Here is a 17050-nt window from a genome sequence, read left to right as displayed (position 1 = left end):
CCATAAGAGATGATTTTTCATTTCATTTCCAAAGACACCAAATATTAGCTGGTCACCTGTTCCCATTTGGAAGTGACAGCGTATTAAATGTAATAAAGGAACTCCAATGTTATGCTATGGGATAGGTAGGCCTTGCAGTGGTGAAAAACAAATATATCAACTTTTCACAACCAGGACATGTAAAACTTAAAAGTACATGTTGAATATTTTAAATATACTGCACCCTGCCCTCTGGGCTGTTTAGGCCTACACTAGGGGTGACGTATATGTATTACATAAAAAATTCCCCTACCCACTCCATACCCAAACCCCTCCCATCATCCATAAACATCCGTCCCTACATCTTCCACTCCTTTCTTCCCCTTGCCTGGCCTATTCTCTCTCTATCCTTCATCCTTCCTCCTTCAACTTCCTTTCTTTATTATCATAAACCATACAATCAGCAGTGGTAACATTCTTTGCATAGCCACCTTCCAGTCAGCTCCTTGTAATACTCCTTACACACTGCATTAAAAACCCACATCTTCACAATATACTGAATACAATTATACGCACCATATAAAGTATAAGCTGCTCCTTTCCACCATATATTACAATATTAACCTGAGTTACCATATATGTTATGCCCATGGGAACTTGTTTTTCACTCCTCTGTATAACCTTTACTGTATCAGTACTGTACTCAATTAAAACCCCAATAAAATCTATCTTGAAATTTAAAAAAAAGGAAAGTTTGGGCCTGGCAAGAGGTTTATCTTGCTAGGTGGAAACGGTAGTTTAAAACTGCACATATAGGTTGCAATGGATGACCCGAGACATATTTAAAGGACTACTTAAATGGGTGGCACAATCAGTGCTGCAGGCCCACTAGTAGCATTTAATTTACAAACCTTGGGTACATGCAATACCACTTTACTAGGGATTAACAAGGAAAGTAAGTATGCCAATTGTGGATGAGACAATATTACTATGTTTCAAGGAGAAAGCACAAGCACTTTAGCACTGGTTAGCAGTGGTAAAGTGCACACAGTCCTAAAAGCTAACAAAACGGGCGGTGAAGGCAAGAAGGTTTGGGGATGACCCTGCAGGATGAGCCAGGACCAACAAGGCTACTCAATCTAAAACATTGGCAATGCTGTTATGTCTGGCATTACCGGACATAGGCAAGTAAACAGCATTTCTATATGTCTATCTTTGAACACTAAAAATAGCATGTGTTAGCACTTAAAAGCCAGTCATATTAGCTTTGCCAATGCTTGTTTGCATATGAAACTAACTTTATGAATGGTTTGCTGAGTGCCCTATTCCAGCTCTGGATGTTAGCTACAACTGCACCTTGCTAATGAGACCTTCAGGAACAATTGGTTACAGCACTTCCTTCATGGAATGTGTCCCCCTGGGCACAGCGTTTGTCCTGTACGGGCTTTTCAGGTAACGAACACCCACGAACGCGGAGCACTCGATGAGACTAATCTATTACGGACCGATCCCTGACGAAGGGTAATTATACCCGAAATGCATTGGAAATGAGAGTCCATGTATAATCATACAACGATTGAAGAGTAATCATTGATTGCAAAAGTTCACAATGTATGAATAAATACATGAATTGAAACTCAACTAACCTCAAGTCGTCTTAATATTTATCAACCTGAAAAGCCCGTACAGGTCAAACGCTGTGCCCAGGGGGACACATTTCATGAAGGAAGTGCTGTAACCAATTGTTTTTATGACGTTTTGAATGAAAACGCCGCCCCAGGAGCACGCATACAAATCAACAAGGATCACTAACTTCACGTTAAAAAAAAAATCTAGGTAGTAGCGCGTATTCACACCAAACAATTGTATTCCACCTTCAGGAACAAAACTCCGCTCAATAACACAAATAAAAGGCACCGTGACAAGCTTCACCCAGAGGACGGCCATGCTTGCTGCCTTCTGTTTCATTGACTAATTCTCCACATCACTCCTTACAAATCATACCTCATCTCAAGCAATTGAAAACCTTTCTTTCACCTCATAAGGCAACCGTGAAGACAACAATGAGCGACCTACCACCAGGCGTACCCAACACAGACATAATAAACATTCCTTTCCTCTGAGAGACGAAGCCCCATCTGCTCTGAGGATCTTTCCAAGAGGTCTTCCAGCTCGGAAATAAACGCCTGAGCAATTATGATTCTATCTGCAGGTATCGAGCTTTGAGGACACTGCATAAGTATGTGAATCACTGCAGAAACCTTGACATAAATATGATAAACGATTCTTCATAACACTTGGAAATTTCTGGCCACGGTTCCGGGAGCTGCTGAGGTATTTATAACCTTTAAGCTGGTATTTAATTGCACTGGCAGATCCCCATCAGGAAAGCGCTCAACCTGTGCGCAAGTTTCTTACAATGGCAGAATTCGAAATGTGAACTCAGGAGCAGCAGGCAGAAAGGGCCACATGCTGGCTATCATATTTTAGATCTCTTGTAACGCATCCTTAATCATGCCCTAGTCCAATTTAGATTCTGTTTTAGAATCTCCTAAACTGCAGCTTTCCCTTTTTCGTTTTGTAGCTGCACAAATGCATTTCTTCTGACACCTCCTTGAGCTTCAACCTGAACTTAATTTGAGCAGGTGGTTACAGGTGGGGCGCTCGAGTTTTGGGAACTGGCCCTTATTTTTCCTCATCAGCCTTTGACCCAGAAGAAAATAGAGAAAAAACACAAAAGGAAGGAGGAGGAAGAGAAAAATTGAAAACTGTGACAAAGGGGTGAAAACGAACCTGCAAACGTGAAACAAAGGGACATGTAGTTCCTGGTGGTGGTGGAAGAAAGAAGTTATTGGAGGAATCAAGACTTGGTATTCGGAATCCCGACATTTATCAGCACCGGCTGTGGGTTTCTGAGAAAATCTTTGGGCACTGGCACTTATTTCACAAATTAAGCACTGGCTTCAGCAGCCTCTTTTGACAGTTCCACCCATATTATGAATATGGGAATTTCAAAGACATGTTCTAGTGGAAAAAAACTAATTTAATTGCAATACAAGTACATTTCGTATTTTCATAGTTTGTTTTTAATTTACAGCAAAGTAAATCAGAGAGCTGACAGAATAACACTGGCAGTCTCAAAGAAAAGCCCAAGATATCTGGAGTCCAGTTGTGCTGAACATTTCACAGGCAACTGCTAGATACTGAAGCAGCAGATAAAAAATATCAACCCAATATTTAACTTAATTCTGAGCATCTAAAACCTTCCACTTAAAATATGAGTCCTGCATAAAGCAAACAGATTATTTGCATTAGTAGAAGGTACTATTTCCTGCTATAGAGTCATCTGCTGAGTCCTGGTAAATGCATAGTCCTAAATGAGAATCAGGGATGTGGAAAGCCTGGGCCCCAATTGCCAGCGATGATGTACATATATATCAGGGGCATTTGCTTCTGTCCTCCAGCCTTGTGCTAGACTCTGGTTTGGGTGATCTATTTTGTAAGCCCGAGTAAGGGTAAACTCAGCCCTGAGCAGTGGCAGCTGGAGGGGTTTGAAAGTAGGAGGCTGTAATAGTGCCTTGAATTCAAATGAGTGACCAAAGCAATCATTCTCCACTTCTTCCAGCTGCCCCCCACCACTTTACATAAAAATGGGGCTGAATAGTGAATTGCAAACCACAATTGCTTTGGTAAATGTCTATTCACGCCCGGTCCACTATGGCCAAGAATCGCATACATTTATTTAAAAGTCGTAAGTTCTGAAAGGGTATTCCCGTATTTACAAAGTGTGCTAAGCCAATGAAGACAGACGTTCTCCAGGAGAGGACCCCATTTTTTTCAAACTGTCCAATGGATGCCCCTTGATATCTCAATAATTGTTTCCAATCTGCCAGTGCCAACATTTGATCATTGATGTCTGCCATATTCTATTGGTGCCTTAAGCCAAGAATTACATAACACATGCCAGTGACATCATTTTGTCATTGATGTTCAATGAGTGACCTCTATGTCAAAAACTGCTTCTGGTATCTCGCAGTCACCAGTTTGTAGCAACTTGTCATGGTTGAATACCTTAGCACGAAAATACCATATTTTCCCTTCCTGTGTCAAGACCTATATCCAATATGACAGGACTACCATTTTACCATGTGTGCTCCTTATTTTAACATTTACAAACAGTGTGCCAGGGTCAGTGAGAGATTCACAAGCATAACACATTCGGTCTCTAACTCACACATGCTCACTTATACATTCACTCATTCATACTCCTTCTTACTCGCACACCCTCATTCATTCACTTGTATGTTTACTCTTTCTCAAGCTCACTCTCACTTTTTCATTCAATTTCACTTATAACCTCTCACTCTAACTCAATTACTCTCAATGTGAACCAGTCCCACTCATTCTCAGATACTTTCCCGTCACTCACTCACACACGATCACACATACATGCTCACACAAACACACAGTCTCATTCACACACACACTCTCACCCAATTCTGGAAATATATATATATTTCTTACTTTCTTTCAACTGCCTGTGCTGTTTCTTTTCAGCTTTGCGGATGCCAGTGCCGCAAGGACCTTTGGGGCAGGCACGCAGTTTCCTCCTGCCTCAAGACGGAAACTGAACGCTTGAGATTGTGCAGTCTCCTGGTTTTAGCTAGCTGTCCTGCAGGCTCTTGATTTTTTACCCCACTCTCTCCCAGTGGGGTTTCTGACCGCCAAACTGTGATGGGATCGGAGAGGGTTAGGTGACGAGCTGATTAATGTGTAGCCCCAAACTCCACAGGGCTGAAGCCTGAATCATTTGGCTTACCTTTACCAGTGAGACTGCAGCACATCATGAATGGAAAGGTACTGGGGCATGCTAGGCCACTGAGTCCAGGCCAGAGTCCTAGAGAGCCTTGGAAACACTGCCTGATGGCTGCTGCAGGTACCTCTCTGCACATACTATTGTATTAATGGTGGATCATAGATTTGTATTGCCTAATACTATTTTATAAAAGGGTTGAAAACAAGCAGGGCACAGCCCTGACACCCATTAGGGCGAGCCAATACATTTATTTATTTATTTATTTATTCAGTGTTTTGTATAGCGCGAACTAGACCCCGCAGGGTATCGGAGCGCTTCACAGTACAGGACATAACATTTTCAGTGCAATATTCTGTATAGCAATTGACATATTAAAGTACAATTCAAAACTGTCATAGCCACTTATCTCGATAAATACTATAACACATTCACAGTAAGTAAGACTATAGGAATCATGTCGTCAGTGGAGACAATATTCTGAATAGTGATTGACATATTACATTGGATGCTAACTCACTACTCGCTCAAATGAATAATAAATATACAACATTTTTTGCTCGGAAAATAATGGATATCTGAAGCAAACACTATGCAACTAAATATAGGATTTACATAACCATTTAATTGTCCTTATATTTTCATACATAATGGATCATATAAATAAATTTCCTGTGGCATATCTAAAATGCTCTTCGAAACAAATACTCATTATCGCCTGTTTAAGAATAACTGCAATGTTTATGAGAAAAAATAAAAGTAGATTTGTTGCTGAAATGACAAAATAAATGTAACATCATTAGCCATTTGTGGCAAACGAAGACTTCTAAATTCACGTCCAAAATTCTTGCGCCTCACTGGGATAGCAGAGTGCCCAAAATATTAGGATATTCAAACGTCGCAGTTAGACATAACTTTACTATGCAAAAGGTGTGAGCCCCTTATTCAAAATCCAATCGACGTTTTCGCAGATCAAAGAAATATTCCACCTTGCCCCCATTTTCAGAGATCAGTGGTTATAGATTTTCTGACATTAAACATATGCAATACACTTGTCATTAAATCTGCAATGGTTTACTTATCTTTAAGTGATGTTATCTATGTTGTTCAATATATGACTGGCATGAACAGTGTCCACGCGGGCCTGACCAAAATCATTTTGCAAGCGAATGCATTGCTTTTGTCAACGATATCCTTGAAAATATTAAAGTGCATATCTTCCTGTGAACAAAATCCTGTTGTTGCTCAGCATTTCACCATTAGCTGTACAGCGCCGCGCATTCTGTGCTCATTGCCAGCCAGCCTTTTTCTGGAGCCCTACTGTTTTCCTATTCATTTTCATGCAATTTTAATAGATTCTGCTGTAATAAAACACACACGCATTCTCACGCACCAGTTATTCAGACTAGGCAAGATTCAAGTACGTATTTTCAGAACAAAGGAGCGCTTTCTTAGCATTGCTGAAAACATAATTGAGTTTTACATGTTCCTTATCACTGGTTTTAGCTATGCATTTAAAGCTGGGAAAACTATTTCAAAGATTTGCGTAATCAGCTAGACTGCTCTTTAATATTTCGAGGTGCTCCTTCCATGATTTTGGTTTTTGGTTTATGCAAGCAGCTCTGGTCATCTCTAACATGCCTCTCATAGCACGGTTTGCAAGCCACTGCTCAATATCTAAAATATATAGGTCTCTATTCATAACATTTTATTTGGCCTTAAACGCAAGTTTAGAATAGATTTTAACCGTTTTACACCTACCAGGAATTCCTGGCAGGTGTAAACCTATTAATGCTTGGGGCGATCTCTGCTGTGAGTGCAGAGGTCTCTGCATATGTAAATCCCACTCAAGGGGTAGTAAAATGGGAATTCCAAAGCATGGTTAGCCTTGGAAGTCTGTGAATGTCCACAAACATGGACGTTTGTCAGCATTTGCAAATATCTTTCATTCCTCTTCTTATCCCAAAAAGGGTTGATTTTGTACACCTGCAAAGGGCCGGCAGAAATCACTTTCCATGGTGAGAAGGAGGATTGATTACTGTCAGATTTGCTGGGATGTAGAGAAAGGAGTTTCCTCATGGGAAAGTGTATTTCTCCTCACAATGGGGTCATGATCCCACTGGGAATGTTGGATGACCTTCCCAGGAGTATGTATGGAAACCTGAGCCTGGTGCAGCTTTCCATACAGATTTCAGCGAATGTATGTGAATCACAGAAAGCAGTAAACAACACTTTCTTGTAGGTGTAGATTTCCTACTGTTTATGTGAATCTGGCTCTTATTGTCAGATATTCCTAGCAATAGCATAAATGCGAGAATATGTAGAGAAGCTCAAGCTTCAGAACCAAATATTTTGAATTGACAGGGTATGCCCAGACGTGGGTCCCTTGCTCACTTTGCCACTGGATTCAAGCAAGCCTGGCTGATGACGGCTGATTAGCCAGAAACCGGTCCTAGGAAGCTTGTTTCTGGTCCAGGGAAGACATAGCTTGGCAGTTCGGGCTGGACTGTTCCCATGAGGCACAGGGTCAGACTGATTTGCATATGGCCATGTCTGAACTGGGGTGGCGGAGTGAGCTAAAGAATGATGATGGATTAAACCCAGATCAGTTGACTGGGGGTGCGTGCTTGCAATGTTCAACACTCCGTGCATCATCCCCTTTGGTTTTGATCAATTAGAACATGGCATTTTATACAGGCTGTTGTGTGGATGTGCTTATTGCATTAGTATTATTCACTCAATCATTTTTTCCATTTTTCAAATTTTCTGTAGAATCTGGGAAACATATTTCAGATCAATTGTATTCAACACTTTATTCCTATCATGCAATGACCAAACACACAGTGTTGTTTGCTACAATAATTTATTGACTAGCCATAAACATACCATTTTAAAAATGAAGATCACTCATAACAAGTCGTGCCGTTGTTTGCATGGCCCATTATGTGAACCAGTTTCTTATCCCCACTCAGAGTGTAATTGATTACTATCCCTAATCATTTGATTAGATTAGTGTTCATTTTGGAATGATTCAAATCAAAGAGTTATGTACACTGTGAGTTTGCAGTGATGCTGCAGGTTTCAAACCCTAAAATGAGAGATCGAAGGTCTGAAGTCTTCATCAGGACTCTTAGCCGCTTAAATACAATGTCCAGTCTGTGGCATCATCTTCGTTTCAAGAATTGCGAAATGAACAGTTCATATAGGTGTTTCTTGTACGTCCAAATGGATGCAGAGTACAGTTCGATATAGTGCCTGCAGCTGCATTTGTGAACTGCCCATGCATGGTTCTGAAATAGAATTAAATTCAACATGTTAAAGCCCAGTATCAGCCACCGACAGGTTACCAGGGATGCATCAACAGTGGCATACTTTGTAACATGCCAAAGACTGGACTTAGCGTTTGAGAGGGTCATGAGCGACACTCATTTTTAACATTGTATTTCCCTTGTAGCTAGTGACTAACTGGTGTTGTGTATAACGCTGTGTGTTAGAGACACTTTCGTGGTGGAAATAAGGCTTTGAATAAAATTGAGTTGAAGTCATTTTAAATAATGGAGAAAATGATGAAAAAGGAATAATACTGATGAAAGGTGCATATCCAAGTACCAACCTGTTAAAAAAAAGTGTCATGTTCTGATTGATGGCTAATTGGGGAATTGATTTTTTTAATGAGGCAATTTAAAGCAAATCATTTCTTTTTAATAACTCTTGTGGCGGTTTTTCCTTTGGGGCACAAGAGCGTCGCCCCACCTGCTGTGAGCGCAGCAGTCAACCAACTTAAATAATAAAATGGTTTCATTACCATTTTATGATGTGCATGCCGTAGCACGTGTGAGGACGGAGCACATTATCTGAATGAGAAGTGGAGGGGGCAGCAGAGACGACACTGTAAAGTGCAGACTGTGCATATCGGATTGGCTGGTTGACTTGCTTCAGTCCACCCAACATGCACACTTCTGCATGCTCCTATAGCAGCTGTGTTAAACAGTTAGGGGATTGCACAAACAGGCTTCAAGTGTTCATAGGAGAGCTAGGTTAGCCTGCTCTGTCCAATCCTGACGCTTCTCTTAAGGTGAAAATGGCATGAGAGTAGCTGCAGGATTGGTTAGGCTCGAGTTGGAGGAAACGGAAGTTTCATCCGACCTCAGCCAGACAACTGCCTCTGCCATTGAGGATAGACAGAGATGGTGACTGGGAGTGACCAAGGTTGTGAGGGTGGCTACATGGCAGCTGATGACAAGTTATGAGCCTCACCTGTTCGTCTTACAGGCCATAAAGGAGCCTCTTGCGAGAGTGGACTGCACTGGGTGAAGCAGCGAGTGAGCCCACACTATATGGGTGCTACGAGGAATAACGAGCACATTCTTGGCCTGGCTGCAGCTGGAGTGTGATGCTTTCCAACACACACAGAGGTCTTCCTGAGCTGGCTGCCTGATGGAGGGCCTTCGATGACACAAGCCCAAGGGGCCCAGTGGTGACCTGGAGCGGCCCAACAGGCACAGTGCCTGGAGGTGAAGCGGGGGTCTACACTCCACTGCTAAAGACAAATGCGGTAAGAAGGTAAAGGCACTGCCCACACCTGGCTTCTTTCTACTTTGTATTGCCGGTGCTGAGCTCAGACAGTCCTCCTCTAATCAGTTTCACATCATGTGGAAATTGTGGAAGACTGTACTCTTACCAATTACTATTGTAGCCCTTATTATGACCGGGCCACAATTTCTGCACTAACAGTGCAAATTGTGAACCTAGTAAATGAAGCATAGGGTACGATATTTGCTACTTTGCTTTGCACCATATTTTCACTTATGCACCTTGGGGGACTGCCCTTATTGCCTGCTATCTTTCATTTATGGGATCCCAGGATTTAGTTTTGTATTTCCCGTAGTGATGGTGGTCCACAGGAACTAAGCTGTGGCAATGAATGACCAGACACAATCACTTCTCAGGGTCTGCTGTCTGCAATGCAGCCACGGGTTCTAACTCAAGTATTGAAATGGGCCCTCTATCTACTGTTTGAATTGTAAATTCACCAATAATCATGATTTACTGGGCACCTGGATCATTTGAGCCCTGGTGTCACTGCACCTGCAATGCTGCACCAATGGAACCTACACTCCTTCCCAGCGTATACAGAACAGAGTCTCCACCATCCCAGACGGCATCATTCTCTGGTATCATGAGCAGCAATGAAGACCGCCGAGTCTGTGCTCCTCAGAGGGACTAGAGGTGACTCTGGGATGAGGGATCAGTGGTGAAGGGTGGGGGGGGGGCTGCTGGAGGGAGAGAGGTAAGGAAGGGGAGAGGTCAGGATGTGGTAAGGCAGAGCTTTGCTGTGACACACTCCCCAAGCAGGCTGCCGCGCCCCATCATCCATCTCCACGCATCCACCAATAACACACACTGTTCCATTTGTGAAGACTATCAGCCAAAAGCTAGCAGCAGCACATGAACAAGAGGCCATTCAGGAATTGGCACCCTGTGCCCAGCCACCACCAACTCGCTGCTCCACCACTCGGATATTGGTTTTGATTAAGGTGCAAGAACAGGGGCATGAGGAGGGGTGTAGAGAGCATCTAGTAAAGGAATATAAGCAAACTTGATATTTCAAAGCATCTTAAATGAGCCCTGTTCATGGGAGGCAGAGCAAGAATTCCATTATTCAGAAACATTCCAGAATGCTCTGGCACTCCTCTCACCCCTTCACTGCTCCTGTCACACCTCAGAATCTTAATTTTTCTGCACCTTCCTAGCAATGCCACAGCCACCTCCCCCCCCCCCATGTGACCCTCTTTCTGAGCCTTCAATTTCCCATGCCTCCTTGCACATTCTCACATTGGCATGATCGAATGAGTCCAAGTCACCTGCATAGGGTTTCATTGTAGTGGCATGTGGGACTCTGTTGGTTGATATAATAAACACCCCTCCAAAAATGAAGAAAGCACGGTGAAATGAATTAGCTTTTATTGGTTGTTTGATTGTTTTAGTCCACTTGGAGCACACCCTACCAACCAAAATGAGGCTTCAGATTGCTTTTCCTCGGTCTAAACACAAATTAATATTGTTAAGAACAAAGATATTGCAAGTGTCCCAAGTTTTTTCATAGATTTACAACAGAACTCTGGATGGTGTAACCCCACCATATTCTGAAATTTCAATCAGGCATTTGTCCCCCATCTTCTGCATTTTGCTGCTTTACTCTATAGGTCTTATTGTAATTGGCACACCCTGAATAATAGTTTTACATAATCCCAATTTGAATTGCCAGATTTACTTTTTTCAATGAAAAATCCAAGATTAGAAGTAGCTCTCCAGGGTTCAAGTTTATTATAGCAAGTTTCTTTATTAATGTTCTAACTACCCTTTCATAATTGCCTTATTAACCTTCTTGCTATCTCAAATCTGTTTGAAAATGGCCCATTTGGCCACTCTTTTTTCAAAACTTTCTGGGGGTTGGGGGGGAGAGGTAAATCCCCCACCCCCAGAACTCTCCATATGACCGTCGGGCTTGCGTAACATTACATCATTCATCCCGAACTTTTATACTTCACCACTTTCAAATGTCACCAGCTGCCACTGAATAACTCTTGTCTTTACCATATAGGCCTCATACTTAAAGACACACTTACAATAGAGTTTCTGAGTTACATTATGATCTTTGCTTTAGGGCTGGACCCAACTATCTATTTAGAGACAACCTATTGTATTAAATATAAACTTGGAGTGGGCTTTCTTTCCACTCCTTTCCCATGGTTTGATGTGTTTTTTTGTCCATCCATCTCACTTCTCTGCTCTTATTTTATTGACTTTCCTCCCTGTTCTTGTATTTATTCAACCAACCAGCATTTAGGTCACACTGTGTTTTTTTTTTTTTAACAGCTAACATCAGACCATGTATTGCAAGTATGACAAACTATTTCCTCCTCTCTTTCTGTCCACAATCCTTTCTCAACCCGTCTGTTTATTAAAAACTATGGCCCCCCCAGGTGTCCGCTTGTCCCCCAAATACTTTTCTGGTCTGTGCACTATTAGCCGAAAAGGCCATTTTAAAAATGATCCAAACATTTCCAAAATGGACATCCGTCTGAGCATGTTCAGTGACTTAATAGAATTCTTGTTTCTTAAAATAAAATGAAAAACAAATACAAGTTGGCGATATGTATGCACACAAGCATGCTGGCCATCTTGAAAACATTTATATTAAACAAAAGAAATGCATTACATGATGTACATCATCCACATGAGCGTACATGCGGTGCCGCTTTGGCGGGAACAAAAATGTTGGCAAGAGCTCTTGGTTTTACCAATGCTCTTATGTTTTGTATGAATATGTATTCACACTTTAAGTGGGCACATGCATAGTGCATACATACATTTTCCACCTTTTCGAATTTTAAACCTAAAAATATCTCTATCCGTTTTTTCTCCACATTATGTATTTGTCTGAGGGAAATAGTATTTTGAAATATATTTGAATGGACTGGAACCTCTCCCCAGACTGACAATTGACCTGCCAGGATATAGATGATATCTCACTGAGTTAGAGTTCCTTCTTGTGACAGGTGACACAGCCAAAGACATTTCTTTTGATGTGTTCTTATCTGTTGAGTGCACCTGATATCTGAACTTTTGGCTTTTGTTTGTGCGTTCATGATTATTTGTGCAGTATAAATGCACACATCATTTGTAACCTGTTCGCATAAGTAGAATTTGGGTAATTTTCATATTTTGCTAGTACAACACACCATTATATTGGATCCTTTTAATCTTATACAAATTAAATCATATTTGATGGTCACCTTGAATGCAGTGTATGTACTTAAGCCAGCCACACTAAAGAACCCTGACTAGTCAATAAGGGATTTCCTAGAGACCAGTACCTGCAGATGTAAAGTATTCTATCTTCGGGAAGCAATGTTTTTCTGTTACAGGCCTCTAAAATCTTCTTTAGATCTCAAGACAAACTAAGGCAAGCAGTAGGCGTGCACATCATGTGCCAGCTCTTCTTTAACAGAGTAGCAGCAGCCCTGGCCAATTAGAGGCTGCAGTTTATGTTGTAACTCCTTTTATAATGGCATTAATGTTCCAATTAGAAAGATTACACTCTTATAGTAAAGCAGTGAAACCAATACCAGAAGAAAGCAGCCTGCAATTGTTCTCTCCTTTGAGCTCAGCACGTAATCTTCGTCTGCATTTCAAATTGCGAGAGTATCAATTCACAGAAAGAAGTTGATCTTTAACCAAATACTGGTTCTTCATAGTTTTCAAATCCTGCTTCTCAATGATAGACAGACAAAAACATTCAATTCACTAGTACCTACAAAAATTCCCTTCTCAGGTACCTACAAAAATTCAATTCATTGGTATTCACAAAATATGTGCAAATTACATGACATACCATCTTTTAGGTTTTCCTCTTCAACATCCTTCTTTACTTTCTCTCCTCCAGCTTCTGTGCTGCGTATACATTCACTGGGGAAAACTAACAGTTATGGGTGAGGATCTCGCCTGACAGTTCAGGCTGGACTTTTTCTATTGGAGTAAGACCAAGACTTACTTGCTAGTAGAAGTACTCAGTCTAGAGTCACAGAATGTGCAAAGAACTATGGCCTGGAATATAGTCCTGATCAACCATCAGTAGCTGAGATTAATTCAAGCATTCCATTCATTATTTGCTTACTACTTGCAGTGACTCCTACAGGTGGAGGATGGTAGGAGCCATTTTGTTTCAGGGCTGATTGGTAGGTTTACAAGAAACCAAGGGAGGAAGTGCTGCAAAAGGAGGCAGGAAATTTGTGAGAAAATACCTAGGATGAAGTAGGAAGGAATTCGCCAACCACTGGCTTCTGCTGAGGAAAAAACCTGCACCTCACTATCTCTTTTGACGATGCCTGCCCTAAGAGAACAACATGTCTAGAGAAAAATAATCTGCGTGGTGGGGGAGAGAGTTTAACAGGCTTTAAATTAGCTCATCTGCATCATTGTATGAATTTCTTACAGGGTTTTATAAAGACTCCTGTTGTTAAGCGGAAGATGGCAACTACAAGAGGTCACCCCAGTTTATTCCAGTGAAGGAGACACTAACAGTCATGTAATCTTCCTTACATCAATGGACAACCAGTGGGAGAACATCCACTTGTTTGTCATCTATTAAAGGGAGTACAATTTTTAAATCCTGCTGTTCCCAAGTACAGTATACTGTGGGATGTTAATGTGGTTTTAAAAAGTTTATTTCATGGCCCGATAATGCTAACCTTTCATTGAAAATGCTCTCAGCAAAGTTTACCATGCTATTCTGTCTGATATCTATCAAACATTTGTCTGATGTTAGAGCTCTAGATATTTCCTCTTAACAGTTTACTCTGACAGTAGACTGTCGGAGTAAACAGTACAGTCTACTGTTAAGTACAGTAGACTGTACTGTAGACGTACAAAAACAAATGTAACCTCAGTTTTTTATCCCTACTTTCCATATCAACCCGAGCTTTGTGTTGGACAATGTCTCAAAGTATATGAACTGAACTTGTTGATCTCAGGATTCCCTCAGACTCCCAGCTTCTAATTTCATTCAGAAAACCTCACAAACCAGTATCTTCCCCTACCATCACTCGCTGGATCAAGTTGGTCATGTCCCTGGCATGAATTAATACTTCCATTATTGGTGCCCATTTCCCTTAGAGGAACCATGGCCTCCAAAGCTTTTTGGGCAGGCTCCCAAATGGAGGACACTCTGAGATCAGCTGATTGGTCTAATGATAAAGGTTTTCTGTACTTTCTACTGTAAATCTGTGCATACTACTTTTTGTTGTAATTAACATGCTTTGAAAAGGCATAACAGCAGTCTCCAGGTCTTGCCATAAAATGTATATTTTACTAGTAAGTAATCAGGAAAGTTTACATTCATTAAAGACATGGAGGGGAGTATTATTCCACCGCAACCTGGTTTAACTTCATGTTTCTTTCCTACCCTGAAAGCAACTCAAGCACCTATGTCTTCTTCCACCTGGACTGTTTCCTCGTGGCAAACTATTCCTAATATGATTTTTCCAGATGTTCCAGTTTCTTCTCCTCCTCCATATGGAATGTGATGACAGGAACTGTTCCCTTTTATGTTGGCTCTTTTGATTGTGTCATCTATTTTTCCTTTATTTAATGTTTAGCCTTAACTTCTCATGCAAGAAGAGAGGACTGTTTGTAGTCAAGCTGAGTATTATACCTTGTACTGTACTGCTATTGGCCACTGCTGTACTGCGTGTTGTGTTACCTTTGACTGGCTGTCTCCAGGCCTCGCGGGATTCATAGTTTTTATATAGTTCTGGACTGCTGCTTTTCAATTAAAGCAAGATCAGAGAAGCATAATACTTGTCTCTGTGTCTTTAATGAAATTAAGACTTTCCTTCATAACTTAATAGGAAAATCTACATTGCAGAGTATTTCTGACATTGACAGTCTGAATAATGCAGTGACATTTAGGGTTGCAAATATATGCAAAGCGGTCTCTAAATGTTTGCCCCAAAAACATGTTTAAACCTTAAAGAAGATAACTACCTGACAGCCGGATAAAAAAAAGACACAAAAACTCTTCCAACTGGCGGCTGAATCTACTCTGCAACGGTCAATAGCTGACCTTTTGTTTGCTTGCTCTATGTACACAAAAAGACCTTCTTTTCAATACCTAGCTGACCACCTTGAACTGATCCCTGCAGTGGCCCTGGTTGGATAGAGGGCAGTTGTTTACAAGCTTGCCCAAGGGAAATTAGGGCTGATGGAAGAGTGACCAGGAGAACATGGGATTCCATTTTGTCCTCCTCTTGATGATTGGGACATGGTCCTGAGGCTTTCCCAAAAAGGGTGGGCTGAGAAATTCAGGTACATCACTCTTGAAGCTTTTCTCTGCCCTAAGATCTGGTTCAGGAGGACCTCATGACAAAGATATCTGACCTTCTGAAGTTGTGCATGGCTACAGCTTGCAGTCTTGTCCCACTGGTAATTTTTTAAACAAAAAAAGGTGACTTAGTCTGAAGGCAACAACTTGGAACAAAACCACCAGAGTGCTCAGGAGCTCAGTGATAAAGTGCTCATCTTCAAGGGACCTTCTCTCCCTTCAGCTTTGAAATAAGTCCCAAGGTGAAAATATTGACTGGTTTCACCTGCTTTATTGACATACTCCTATCATGGTCACCCTGAAACTGTGCTAGACCCTGGTCAACTGCAATCTTGTTTGAAGCTTTACTTTTTACTAGGTGCTTTTGGCCTTAAAACAAAGAAATCATATTTCATGTTCCCCTTACCTGGTTTTGTTAATTGTGTTGTCTTTTTGATATAGACTTTTTCTAGATTAATTTGGCAATTTTACTGTGTTTTATTGACTTTGAAATGCTTGATCTTAATACACATTTCTCTGGAGAATAAAATGCTGCTTTTGCCTCAGCTATGAGGGGGACAGTTTTATCAAGAACAGAGTTGAGACTTAACACAAGGTGTGCATTACGTCGTTCAAGGCAACCCATTCCCAAATTAACTCTTTCTGACATATGGTTTCTCTGGCTTTTTGAGGGACATGGTCTCTTCTGTCTAATTTTCATGGTCCCTTTGCTTTTGTACTGTTTTAACCCCTTGATAGAAAAAATAAAATTTCTTGTAAATAAGATATTTCTTCAAATTGATTTGATTTCTGTTCACCAGAGTCACTATTTTCTGGCTCCTCAGTAGTCAATAACCCTTGGTATTTTTCAATTATAGATAATGACCATTGGTGAGAAAAACTGTCCCTTATCTTGATTTCCAGGTTCCGCTGTGATCTTTGGGGTCAGCCAGCTGGTGCTAAGCGATAAAGGTCACTAGAGAGTAAAATAGGCCTGCTTCTAAATTGTGCGTGGCTTAATGGAAGATTTCCCGAATTGAAGTTCACTATGAACTATAGTAGAGAAACCATCAGTTTTCCAGACTTGGCCCTCAAAATGGAGAACTCTAAAATTTGTACCACCTTATTTAGAAAACCAACAGAGCGTAATACCCTTAAGTACAAATCACATCACCCTAGGAATCTACAAGACAACCTTCTGTATGGCCAGTTCCTAAGGTTGAGAAGAAATTGTACCAGACGCCGTGACTTCTTCAAAGAAACAGAAACCATCCTGACTGGCTTAACAGAAAGAGGTTACCCCAAGAGCCTTCTCCACAGAGCAAGGAAAAGGGCTTGATAGCCCCCTAGAGGTAAAACCCAAAGATGATACCTTGAACAAACTTGTTTGTGTT

The 17050-nt window shown here is 41.2% G+C and overlaps 1 protein-coding gene across 3 annotated transcripts in view; it reads right to left on the bottom strand.

Annotated features, from left to right (window-relative positions):
* RTN4R (reticulon 4 receptor) overlaps positions 1 to 17050 on the bottom strand; it is a 767021-nt gene that overhangs the window by 498476 nt on the left and 251495 nt on the right. The window contains exon 3 of one of the 3 annotated variants that reach the window (XR_014970547.1): positions 7735 to 8082. The exons of the other annotated variants lie outside the window; for them this stretch is intronic. The gene's annotated coding sequence lies outside the window, so the exon portion shown is untranslated. Of the gene's footprint in view, positions 1 to 7734; positions 8083 to 17050 lie in introns of those variants that run through there. 3 annotated transcript variants of the gene reach the window in all.

Source organism: Triturus cristatus, chromosome 11 (assembly GCF_964204655.1).
Source record: "Triturus cristatus chromosome 11, aTriCri1.1, whole genome shotgun sequence".
NCBI classification, from domain to species: Eukaryota; Metazoa; Chordata; class Amphibia; order Caudata; family Salamandridae; genus Triturus; species Triturus cristatus.
This window is presented reverse-complemented; position numbering and strand designations above follow the sequence as displayed.